At 42.1% G+C, this 12762-nt stretch overlaps 1 protein-coding gene across 1 annotated transcript in view; it reads right to left on the bottom strand.

Annotated features, from left to right (window-relative positions):
* The window catches only part of LOC145995269 (phospholipase B1, membrane-associated-like), a 32758-nt gene extending 27149 nt beyond the window's left edge, over positions 1-5609 (bottom strand). The window contains exon 1 of the mRNA XM_083131853.1: positions 5522-5609. The gene's annotated coding sequence lies outside the window, so the exon portion shown is untranslated. The remainder of the gene's footprint in view (positions 1-5521) is intronic.
* Positions 5610-12762: the final 7153 nt, after the last annotated feature.

Below are 12762 nucleotides of genomic sequence, written 5' to 3'. Positions count from 1 at the left end.
TTTTAGTAATCGTACATGTTTGTTTAGAGTTACGAAATAATTTGGTAAAAGTTACCAAATTTGGTAAAGAATATATTTTTTTATGGTTGCCGATAAACGTAACCAAACGTGTTTTGTTTATTCAAACATTTATCTTTTCCAGCTCCTAAAATTCTGTTTCAGACGCACCGCAGAAAAGTAGAACACACTCGCCCGTACGTATCCACTTCGTGCACCTAGTGATATGCGACTGAAGGATCTAGGAGAAGCTCACTGAGTTGGAATAGAGAAGAGGTGAGTAAGAAATTTTCTGTAATTGTTCATTTGTTCTAGCTCGGCAGTTGTGGATTTGTTTGCAATGTTGCATCTTCGCTAAGAGTTCCATTGTCTCATTATATTACTATATTACTATTGTAATATATATGATTTTCTATCATAAATAGTAACGTCATAATAACTGTGTAAAGTTGCACCATTCGTTTTGGATTACCCTGTATTTTATGGACCCACGGTGGTCTATTCGTTATGTGTCTGGTCGTGTTGTTAGCATCTGGAACTTTCTGGCAGAATCCATCGAGTGTACTACATTCTTAAGAAGCTTCTAGAATGCGGAAATGGGCTTCGCTTATTGTTGATCATGTACATTTTTCGATTTTTCTGAAATTCAAAAGTGTTTTTACCGAACGGATTTAATCGCGACAATGAGGATGACCGGCGATAAGATGAAAAGCACTGCCACAAACACACGGACCTGATACAACCCAGGAAATTTACTTGCTGTGAGTTCAGACGCCAGAGCATCGTTAGTCTGCAACAAGGGGTGTACTACGTGGAAGTGAAGTTGACACTTGAGTTTCTTCTGATTTATAAACGGATTTGTAAGTATGTCTAAAAGGTTCATATTGATGTTGAAAAGCTGTATCTCAGGAAACAACAGTCCGATTTTACTGAAGCTTGCGGTATTTGAATGACAAAAATGTATTGTAATTTCTGTTGCATATAACGACTATTTCTCAACGCAATTACAATAACGATGTACTCACTCAATATTAACAGCAATGACAATGGCAAATAGGTCAAACGTAGTAATAGCCAGAGATAAAACAAGGCGTAACTTGGTATTACACTTTTAGAAACTGCGGGTAAATAAGATTTGAGCTACGTGGGTCGTTCAATATATAAGTTTCCCTATGCTGTAAAAAAAATATATTTTTAAGATACATTAGAAAACTATACATACATGTGTAGGAGGATCCTTCATCACTTCTCCACATAATCCCCATAGAGATTCAGGCATTTGTTCCACCGTTGCACCAATTTGTCCATACCCTTTGCAAGAAAATCAGGGCTCTGGCTATTGAGCACTATTCTCACATTCCGCTTCACTTCTTCATCTGTTTCGAAATGGTAACCTTGCCATTCAGACTTTAACACCGGAAAAAGATGGAAACCACTCGGCGCTAAATCGGGGCTGTATGGAGGGTGGGCAGCCGTTCCCACCCCAATTCTTCAATTTTGTGTTGTGTTTGCACTGCTGAGTGGGGGCGAGCGCCATCGTCAAGAAGAATGACACCAGCTGACAGGAGACCTGGTCGCTTATGTCGAATTGCGTTTTTCAGTTTATCCAATGTTTGAAAATAACGGTCAGCATTAATTGTTCTTCCTCGTTCCAAAAAGTCCATAAGCAGAACGCCCTTAGCATCCATGCTTCTGAACTCCTTATGACGCGAGCCCGCGTTTTCCGAACAAGCATTTACTTTTCGCCCTTGAGCGCATGCGCCTTCACGTCTGATAACGAATCGATTGTTGTTCCTTGTAGACAAAGGATGTCGCTTGTCAACCATGTGCTTCTTTTTAATGGCATTGCTTTATACAATATTTTATAGCACAGGGAAACTTATATATTGAACGTCCCTAGTAAATGCAAGAGAAATAATACGATTAGTCAAAACTGAATTTAGGAAAATAAAATAACATCGAAAGTCAAGGTTCACATGATGATTGCGCTTGGAATGCTGCTGGAGGAAGTGTTGCAGGATGCCAATCGCTTACATAAGAACGAAAGCGGCCCAAGGTGGAAAACGGAAGTGGAGGAAAACCGGATTGACTTATTTAACCTGCAGGCCAATTATTTCAGTCAAGGCCAACACGTGGATCGTGTAAAAACGTTTAAGAGTGGAAATGCAAGTTGGCGGGAGAAAGAGATTTGCAAATCATGAACTGCGAACGGCCATTGGAAGGAGGCAAGAGTGAGGATCCTTGTATTAACATATTGTGCGAATTGAGCAGCTCTGTTTACTCTGAACTATGAGGTAGAAGGCTAGACAGAGAGGAGAACCCGAAATTCAATGCGAAACCTTGCCTATTTCATGATGGCAGGAAGGAACCAGCATTGTCTACCCATCTTTGCAGCGAAGAGGAAGGTATAGTGCGATTATTTTCGTAACATCTCTCTGTTCTGCATTTGCAGCTCGAAAGCGAGTTACACCGGCCTAACCTTCCTATCAGAAGCGTGGATCCCGGTGATTCGCTGACGTTATTTCAACGCAGCACCTATCCCATGCCCTGTTGCACAGGCTCTCCACTGTCAGCAAGCTCGCTGACTTGCACAATGAGCTAGAGACGTTATGAAAACAACCTGACTCTAGCAGCTGCATGAATAGACAACGACGGTTCCTTCCTCTCCTGCCTATTCTACTGTTCCATATTTTTTATTACCTATATTCAGGGAGAATTATAGTACTCATAAACTCATAGAGCCTGCAGAAAAGTTTCCTCAAAATTTCAACATCTTCACATAATTTTAAATGTGTGATAAAGCAAGCAAGTTTATTTACTACTACAATTTTACCCAACAACAATGATGTGTTCACAAACAATGAAATTACAGTTTCACAATGTCGGAAGTGTTATCACTGTTTGTTTACATCACATTTGAGAGCAAGAAATATTAACTGCATCTTGAACAAGTTTTTAATTCAAGCATTCAAAGTTCATAAAAATATTTGCGTCAGAACGTGAGTAGCATGTTGCTAACAAGCAGTGTCGGCGATTGGGTTCCAAAACCGGGAGGGGGGGGGGGGCAAGGTGCCAAAACTAGGGGGCAAATACAGTATATAAGGTTTTGTGTGGGGCAAAAGTGGCGAAAAGTGGAGGGGGGAACTGTCCCCTAATCGCCGCCACTGCTAACAGGTGTGACGAGGGGGGGGGGGATGAAATTGAACTTTTTTTGTCACAGTAGTATATTTTCTATTTGTGCTTTTAGGTTGTTTATTAATAGTTTGTTTGTTTAAGTTAGTAATCTCTACGGTTTGTGGATATTTAGAGGTGTTCTTCGCGGAGTAATTGGTTAGCTCACTAGATTTGTAGGTTCGATCCCCATCTCCGACAAAAATAAATTGTTCACACGAAGACGAGAGATTTGTTCTCCCAAAACCTAGCGTTTGAATAGCAGTAGAAATAATGTCCAATTGACCTTGGATGCCTATTTCGAAGGATTGTAGCCATAGGCTTGCACAAGGAGGGGCAAGGGGGGCCAATGCCCCGCCTAATCATGAACGTCTGCAAATTTTTTTCCACTGAAGAACAAGGAAGATATTTTTCCATGGGGCATATTACCCCGATAATAGTGTTGCCCCCTCAAAAAACACCTCTTGAATTTGAAATTATCGCATTCCTGCATCCCCATTATAATAATTAATGTAAATTATTATGACTGAAATAAATTATACGTGTGAAAATGTACTTTTAGGTTGACATTCTGTTTGTAAGGGGATATGTGGCCATCCTTGGCCCCCTTCCAGACGTTCATGTCCCTATATTATTATATTTTCACCTAGAAATTTAAGATACAGGAATCTTATCGCCGTTATTAAACGATATTATACTCTTAAAGAAAATGAAGTATTTCAAAGCCAATGAAAGTTCAAAGGAACTACGGTGAAAGGTGGTGCTGTGGCGCAACCACAGACGATAGGGGGCATTGGCCCCCCATCCTTGGACGGAAATCAATTTGGGGGGATAAACATGGAAGTAAAGGAAAGCAAGACTAGCAGAATCTAAGAGTAGCATTATTTCTTCCAGACGGCCAAGAACACCTGCAGGGGACACAGAGCTGCAATTGCCCCCTCGATTTCAAATTTTATACAAATAAAAATACGTTTCGTAAAATGTTCTTGCAGTCTTGTCAAGTTCAGAGCCGTAGCTAGGGGAGTTAGCCCTGAACGTCGAACGATATAAATGTAAAAAATTGTAGAAGAGAATGCCATGACATTCCATTAAAATCATTAAAATTTTTGCGCCATATTTCATCAAAATTGTTTTCATTTTGCAAAAATTTGGATCTGAAAATTTTCTTGCTCGCTTCGCTTACAATTTCTTTTCTGTAATGTATTGTTAATCGGATTTCTCTTAAATGCTTGAACAATTGTTTGGAAGAAAAGGAGCTCGCACGTTTGAGACAATCTATATGATTTTTCCTGTTGGTTTCTTATACACGCACCCATCGATGCATTAAAACTTAAGCAGTGAGATAAAATTATGTTTTTCTTTCCTTTGAGACCCAGGGCCTGTCAAGCGGTGGGTTTTTTTTGTTTTTTTTCGGGTGACGCGTGGTCTCTTCTTATTTAAGTACCTTCCATTGCCATCATAATGTTGTGTCGACAGCAACATCTCAGAGTTGCCACCAGAAAACGAACTCTTTGATGGGAGTGATAATCGTTTTTTTAGTGTTGGTATGTCTCTATTATCTTTCTAAATGTTTATCTTTGACTTTTTGCTCCTTTGCATGATTAGAATCGAAAATACCAATGCCTTCCACAGGATTCAAACCCGGGATACCTGATGTCATTGGAGGCTATGCTAACAAACGTTACGGAGGCTATGTAGTACTTCAAGCAGTTCAAGTAGCCCACATCTTAATAGCCCATCCCAGTGATTTATATACACACCCTCAACACCTCCCCCCTTAACACCCCCTAAAATTCAGTAAAAGTCAGATTTATGGTCATTTTAGCACAAAATACATCTTCGCACCCAGTGCTCCAAGTGAGGGGTGATGCGGGGGTATCCCCCCGGCTAGCAATATTTTTGCAAGACACCCCCATGTAAGCATCCGCCGAGCTAACCCCAAACATTCCCCACCTAACATTTTCCACTTCAAGCGCTGTTTACCCCCTAAAACAGAGTTTACATCCCTAATTGACAATTCTGGTTAAACCCCTGTACTTGCCCAAGCTTACTTTGTCCACTGCCTTCCCCCTGTTATTTCCCCCTGTAACCCGAGGACTGCATGTATACAGAAACGTAGTACATGCCAGGTACCCTGAGTTATTTTCGTTAAAAAAAACTTGTAAAACTTTAAATGAGTTACGTATATATTTTTAAAAGATAACTTGCATTTGAAGTTACTCAACAATATAACTAATTGCAATGTCTTTCTTGCCAACAATTGCCAAAGAAAATTGTTGCTCAGTTATTACCGAGTGCATCCCAGGACCTGACGTAATAATTTACGTGAGAGAAACAACGGAATGTCACTCACCTGAAGTGTTGCCGCCTCTGCGACTTGTGGACACCTTACGTACGTCGAGTGGGTCACCGTATACACACTCGAGGCTCTGTTTCGAACGGAGTCTAAGCGGCGTGTGTGTGGCTGGTTGCAACACGTGAGTCGACGTGTTTCAAGGCAAGCTTTCAAGGGCGGACGCATGGCCTTTGTGTGTGTGTAGTCTGCTCCTCATCCTCTGTGATCTCTCACGGTAGATGACGGTGCGGTGGGAACAACCGCGGTACAGACTTGGCGCTAAAGAGAACGTTAGGCGAAGATATGAAGGTGTTAAGGGAGAAAAGGTCAACAGTCAGACTGATTGAGCGCGAAAGGGGCAAGCACTACACGGATTAAGAGCGAAAAGGGCAAGCACTATACGGATTAAGAGCGAAAGGGGAAAGCGCTATACGGATTAAGAGCGAAAGGGGAAAGCTGCTATACGGATTTGGAGCGAAAGGGGAAAGCACTACACGGATTAAGAGCGAAAAGGGCAAGCACTATACGGATTAAGAGCGAAAGGGGAAAGCGCTATACGGATTAAGAGCGAAAGGGGAAAGCTGCTATACGGATTAAGAGCGAAAGGGGCAAGCACTACACGGATTAAGAGCGAAAAGGGCAAGCACTATACGGATTAAGAGCGAAAGGGGAAAGCTGCTATACGGATTAAGAACGAAAGGGGAAAGCTGCTATACGGATTAAGAGCGAAAGGGGCAAGCACTACACGGATTAAGAGCGAAAAGGGCAAGCACTATACGGATTAAGAGCGAAAGGGGAAAGCGCTATACGGATTAAGAGCGAAAGGTGAAAGCTGCTATACGGATTAAGAGCGAAAGGGGCAAGCACTACACGGATTAAGAGCGAAAAGGGCAAGCACTATACGGATTAAGAGCGAAAGGGGAATGCGCTATACGGATTAAGAGCGAAAGGGGAAAGCGCTATACGGATTAAGAGCGAAAGGGGAAAGCGCTATACGGATTAAGAGCGAAAGGGGAAAGCACTGCACGGATTAAGAGCGAAAGGGGAAAGCGCTATACGGATTAAGAGCGAAAGGGGAATGCACTGCACGGATTAAGAGCGAAAAGGGCAAGCACTATACGGATTAAGAGCGAAAGGGGAAAGCACTATACGGATTAAGAGCGAAAGGGGCAAGCAATGCACGGATTAAGAGCGAAAAGGGCAAGCACTATACGGATTAAGAGCGAAAGGGGAAAGCACTATACGGATTAAGAGCGAAAGGGGCAAGCAATGCACGGATTAAGAGCGAAAGGGGAAAGCGCTATACGGATTAAGAGCGAAAGGGGCAAGCAATGCACGGATTAAGAGCGAAAGGGGAAAGCGCTATACGGATTAAGAGCGAAAGGGGAATGCACTGCACTGATTAAGAGCGAAAAGGGCAAGCACTATACGGATTAAGAGCGAAAGGGGAAAGCGCTATACGGATTAAGAGCGAAAGGGGAATGCACTGCACGGATTATGAGCGAAAAGGGCAAGCACTATACGGATTAAGAGCGAAAGGGGAAAGCGCTATACGGATTAAGAGCGAAAGGGGCAAGCACTGCACGGATTAAGAGCGAAAAGGGCAAGCACTATACGGATTAAGAGCGAAAGGGGAAAGCGCTATACGGATTAAGAGCGAAAGGGGCAAGCACTGCACGGATTAAGAGCGAAAAGGGCAAGCACTATACGGATTAAGAGCGAAAGGGGAAAGCGCTATACGGATTAAGAGCGAAAGGGGAAAGCAATGCACGGATTAAGAGCGAAAGGGTAAAGTGCTACACAGACTAAGTGTTAAAGTGCAAGTGCTATATGGACTAAGTGCGAGGGGGACAACAGAATGACGCCTTAAGTGCGAAAGCAACATCAGCCAGGTGGATCAAGCACCAAAGAGACAACAGTAAAGCGAATTAAGCGCGAAAGGGACAACTGCCGTACAAATTTAGCGTGAAAGGGGCACGTACTACACGGATTAAGCGCGAAAAGGATAACAGTCGGCCAGATTGAGCGCCATAGGGTCAAGCGCTAATCGAATTAAGCTCGAAGGGGACAACAACAAGGCGGATATAGAGCGAAAGGGACAACAGCTCGACAGATTAAGCGCGAAATGGACAACAGCCAGACAGATTGAGCGCGAAAGGGGTAAGTGCTGTACGGATTAAGCGTGAAAGGGGACAACAGGCAGATTGACTAAGGCAAGGGTTTCACGTAAAGTAGTTTTCCATACTTACGTGAATTTTCTGACGCCTGAAATGTAGGCAAACAAAACTTGATCACCATAAGAATGCTGAGTTAAAAAAAATGGTGAGTTTCCGCTGAATAAATTTTTTCCCCGTCTAAGCGTTATTTGTTCCACCTAAGAAATGGAGCTTGGGAACCAACATGTTCAATTTCAATATTATTGCTCTTGTATTAACCTTGTGACGGATTTCAGTTCACACAATTGGTCTAATTATCTTTTCTTCTCTCAATTAAGTTGTTTCAAGTACGTCATTACTATCACCTTGGCACTGAGAAATTCCCTTAGCTTCGCGCAAAATATTTCCTTTCGGATTATTTCGGTGTTAGCGTTGGAGACAAAAAAATTGGTGAAATACGTTAAAATATCTCTTGCATACATCAACGGAACCACACGTATTTTTCAAATATTTAATGTAGGGTTCAAAACATTATGCGTCCAACGATTTCGCAAGCATTTAGTAGTAAATTTGTCCCGCACAGCCGACCTCAGTGTCGGAGTGTTTAACATAGCGAGTTACGACTTCAAAGGTACCGGGTTCGAATCCCGGTCTGAGCATGGGCGCTCTCTACATCAATTTCATCTAATCATTACTCATCCTCATCGTCGTGATTAGCCAAAATTGGCAGAAAGGCGAAACTAAATAACAAAAATAAAAATAAGAAGGATGGTCCTGGGCACAGATCAAAATGTCTAAAAATTTAAAATTGAAGGCCAGGAGAAAAGAGGTGTATAAACATGATACTAAATAGTACAAAATTAACAGTATAGTACTGCTTAACAATTTTAAGATCAAGGAACTTGGGCTGTACTGTTCACAAATTATCATTTCTCCCTACGATACCCAGACTGAATTTTTACTTTATTTATTTCCCTACAGCAGGACTAGGCAACTCGCCGTACTTGTGAAAGAGCGCTCTCGTATGCACGTGTGGAATGCAGAGGGAACAGCGATAATGTATTAGAAATAAGGGAGAGAGCTAGACAGGAGGCTTCGTCGGTCGCGTTCGCGCAGTGGGAAACCTGACGTCATCTGATTCGTGAGCAGCTGTGCAGGGTGGCATTGTTATCATGGCAGAAAAAACCGTGATAAGCTCTGGCCGCACGTGGTTCCCTCACTCATGCCCCGCTACTTACTGGCCTTCGGGTGTCGTGTTTAGTTAAAGCCCTGATCGGAACGCCAGTTCGGTATCTTTGACATAGCTCGAGCCAACACCTGTTTTTCTGTTGTCACGTTTACCTGCAGTTTTTAGACATCCAACACGAACTGCTACCACGTTACACTCCCAAGGTCTCCATATTGTATAAAAAAAATAACCTGGCAAAGGTAACCGAAAGCTCACGTTATGAAATCTATAAAGAAAGTGAACTGGTAACATCTCATTTACTCCATGTAAACTTGACAAGAGCTGTCAGGTCCTAAAACGGACGCTATTCGTGGGAAAGGTTTCAGGGGTGGATATATTTGGCTCCATGTGGACTTCAGAGGCACACTGAGCTTTCGGAACTTTCTTTGAAGTAAAGTGGAGTTCGAATCAGGACTTCAACTTTACAGGCGGGAAGCTCACACTGCACGGAACGCAAGTGCAAGCTGGTTGCTCAAGCCAGAAAGAATATGATAGGGCGACAGGAAACTGGAAAACTGATAAGTAACAGCTTTCTTGCGTAGGTGCTAAGAGACTGCATCTGTGTAGTACATTGCGGAAGCCAGCAACCCTCGAGGCGACATCTGCGGGTCTCTTAAGACTGTATTCTCTGTGTCATCTGCGCAATACTGTGCTCTTACTTTTCTCTTGCTAAAACTTTCAGCAGTTTGGAATAAAAGTATCTTCGAGTGGATCCATCAAACAGTGTAAGTGCCAAAGTCCTGCCCCACTTTACCTTACACTGAGTAACGTCTTAGTATCAAGAACAAGTGGCAGAGTATTCACTACATTGTGCTGTGACGTCAGAGCTCCCATGGACGAAGTTGGAATTGGAGATGGCTTTATATAACCCAGAGAGATGGTGTGTACTATTTACATGTAACGCAGTTATACCTGTACAATATTTTTTTGAAATTTTATACGTACTAAACATGCCAGCTCGGTTTGTGCGAGATGAATTGGGTTGAATTGAGTTTTGATATTTAGCGTCGCTTTTCTGTCACTTCTGGCTTATCGTGACGATGAGAACGATATGATAAAATTGATGGACACTCGCAGAGAACACCCATGCGGTTAGCACAGCGCGCTACAATGCCAGGTGTATCGGGTTCGAATCCCGGCATGGGTGTACTTCGCGAGTGTCCCTTCACAAATTTCATCATATCATCACTCATCCTCATCATCGCGATTAGCCAAAAGTGGAAGAAAAGCTTAGTAAAATAAAATCAATCAATCAAAAACACCCATATGCAGGCAGGGGCGCGCTGTGTAATCACTCCGCCACGAAGGCCGACTTACGAAGCTCATATTTTACATATTTTAGTAACGAGTAATTAGTGTAAAATATTGTTGAAACACTCACGAGTACAAAATCTATGAATATTTAAAGCTGACGAAATTAGTTACCCGTAGTTCAATTCATTTCAAACTTGGGACAAGCACTTGCCTTCAGTTCAGACCGAAGCTAACGTTATCATCAGGCTGCCGCATACAACTTCAGTTATAACTATTAGGCCAAGTTTTTTCTAATGGTTAGTATATATTTTTTTTAATAATTATGCTACAAATGTTTCCTCTTTTCATTTCGTGGTCCTTTTCAAAGCATTTTCTCCACGGGAGGCCCTTTTGTAGAAGAAGCCCGTGGCTGTATCCCCTCGGCGCTAAATTCGGGCCCATCTTTAATTGCTTCTGTTGAAAACCTTGAAGAACGTCCTACTCATATAACCTGAAACCAAAAGAAACAAGCTATTCATTATTGCGCAGCGCCTTTATATTGTTAAGCATTATTGTTAATAATAGACATGACTTGATGAAGTTGCGGATTGTTATGAGGCCACGAATCTCTTCCATTGTTAGCTTCAGCGTTACAAGGTTCTTTAGCGCCTTCGAGACAATATAGTGGGAAGGAAAAATCGTAATCAATGGAACGATTGGAATGAAACAGCGCTTTATCGTATAACATCTCTTGCGTGAAAAGGTCACGGTCCTTGCTTCATGGCTGTAAATCTGCGAATTCATTCGCATTCATTATTTCATCACTTCAATCTGTGATGGACTCATTATAGCCCAGCACTTCAATTACTGATGAACATAATGGATTGGCAGAAACAGGGGGGAAATATAGTGCAGAAAGTGTAGACTCAGTGACTGAGTATCTGGCGATTGTTGTCAAGTGTCGTTTCCTTGACTTCAATTGGTATTGGATCGTTCTTGCAGTATGGATGATTCTGCGATCTCTGTGCCTGTCGCTTGCAGTCCATCTTGTGTTGAGGCTGTGGTCCTTACCTTACATGGACTGAAAGACCATTGCAAGGAAGATGTTACCAGGGACATGAAGCCCTGGTGGTGACTATTCTGTGTACCAGTGCTGCTGGATTAGAATGTGTTCTTATGCTGCTCCAGAAGGATTTAACTTTGGTTGTGATGTTTTGCAGAGCTTCTAGCTCCAGGTCATTCTGGATCTGCTGGTTTATCGGCTGTGCCCGTTTATTATTCTCGCTGCCTTGTTTTGGAGAACTTGAAGTTTATGCAAGCTGGATTTGGCTGTTGTGCTCCACTGGGAAATATATATGGGCATAGTATGGCTGGTCGTACCATTGTCTTGTAGATCCTCATGCTAGTCTCCAATGATAGCCCTAGGTTTCTGAAGATATTGTGCAGTCTAGTTCTCCTAGCCTCTGGTTGACTTTTGCTGAATCTGATCGATGTGTATTCTGGAAGTTAGACCATGGTCTGGTGTCAGCGAAGAGACACAGAGAACGTCTGCTGTTGTTCCTGACATGCCATTTTTTTTAATAAGATGGTGATACTTTGTCGTGGAGTTGAGTCTTCATTTTCCATTTCTTTGAACTACATTTCGAAGTGTACTTAGAGCTTTGTAGACCCCAGCCAGACGAGTCTTATAATAACTTTTGTAGACACTTAGTAATAGTAAAAATCTTTCTCCACGGGTATATTTGTGTAACTTAGTAACTACTCTGATATTTTAAATGTTGCATACGTCATAATAAACAAAGCTAACAGAAAAATAAGACTGCACTTGAAGAGTTGTATATGTTCACAACACGGCGCCATCTTGCGAAGGGAAAAGCTGAAATTATGAACTTTTGTAGTGCAACAGTTGTCTTCTGATGGAGCGTTGGCATTGGAGTGAATAAATTATGAATGCTTTGAAAATCATACATAATCATCACTGTATCAGCAGCCGCGATATTAGTCTTAGTCACATTATGCTACAGTAGCGTGCAATACAGAAAATTTGCTGAAACACAACAAAACATAAGAAAGTGTGGGCGATTACACTGGCGACTAGCTACTCTGGCACTCGTGGCCGTGTGTCACAGATCTGAGACCACCGACTAATTCAATGATTCATACAAAAAGTTACATCAACTCTTAATTTAATTTAAATATTGGTTCCATAAAAGTTATTTTCTTCAGAACAAGAAAATGGCTAACACAGCAACAATTCATAAAAACTACAAAATTCAGAAATGTCTTAATGTTGTTACTGCCACTATCTACTTCTAAGCCGAGGTAGTCTAGTCAGTAGGGCCACTGCCACACGGGAGATCTGAGTTCAATTCCCGGGTTGGATGATTTAAGGTGGTAATTTTTCCAACAATGTTCCTACATTGACCGCCTCTGGAGTTCACCTAGCGCCAGCCTCTAATAAACGGGTACCTGGAGGCAGGTGAAGATAGCCGGAGCGTGGTGCTGCTCACATAACCTCCACAAATAGTCCAGATCGTGAATGTGTGCTGGCCTACAACATCCTCATAGCAAAATTCACTCACTGAATTTAATCATTTTAACGTGGTTTTTTAATCAATGTTATCGAATTATGTATTTGATCT

This window comes from Lepisma saccharinum, chromosome 11 (assembly GCF_977018435.1).
Source record: "Lepisma saccharinum chromosome 11, izLepSacc3.1, whole genome shotgun sequence".
In the NCBI taxonomy this organism is placed as follows: Eukaryota; Metazoa; Arthropoda; class Insecta; order Zygentoma; family Lepismatidae; genus Lepisma; species Lepisma saccharinum.
The sequence above is the reverse complement of the archived record's forward strand: the minus strand, read 5'-3'. Positions and strand labels throughout refer to the sequence as shown.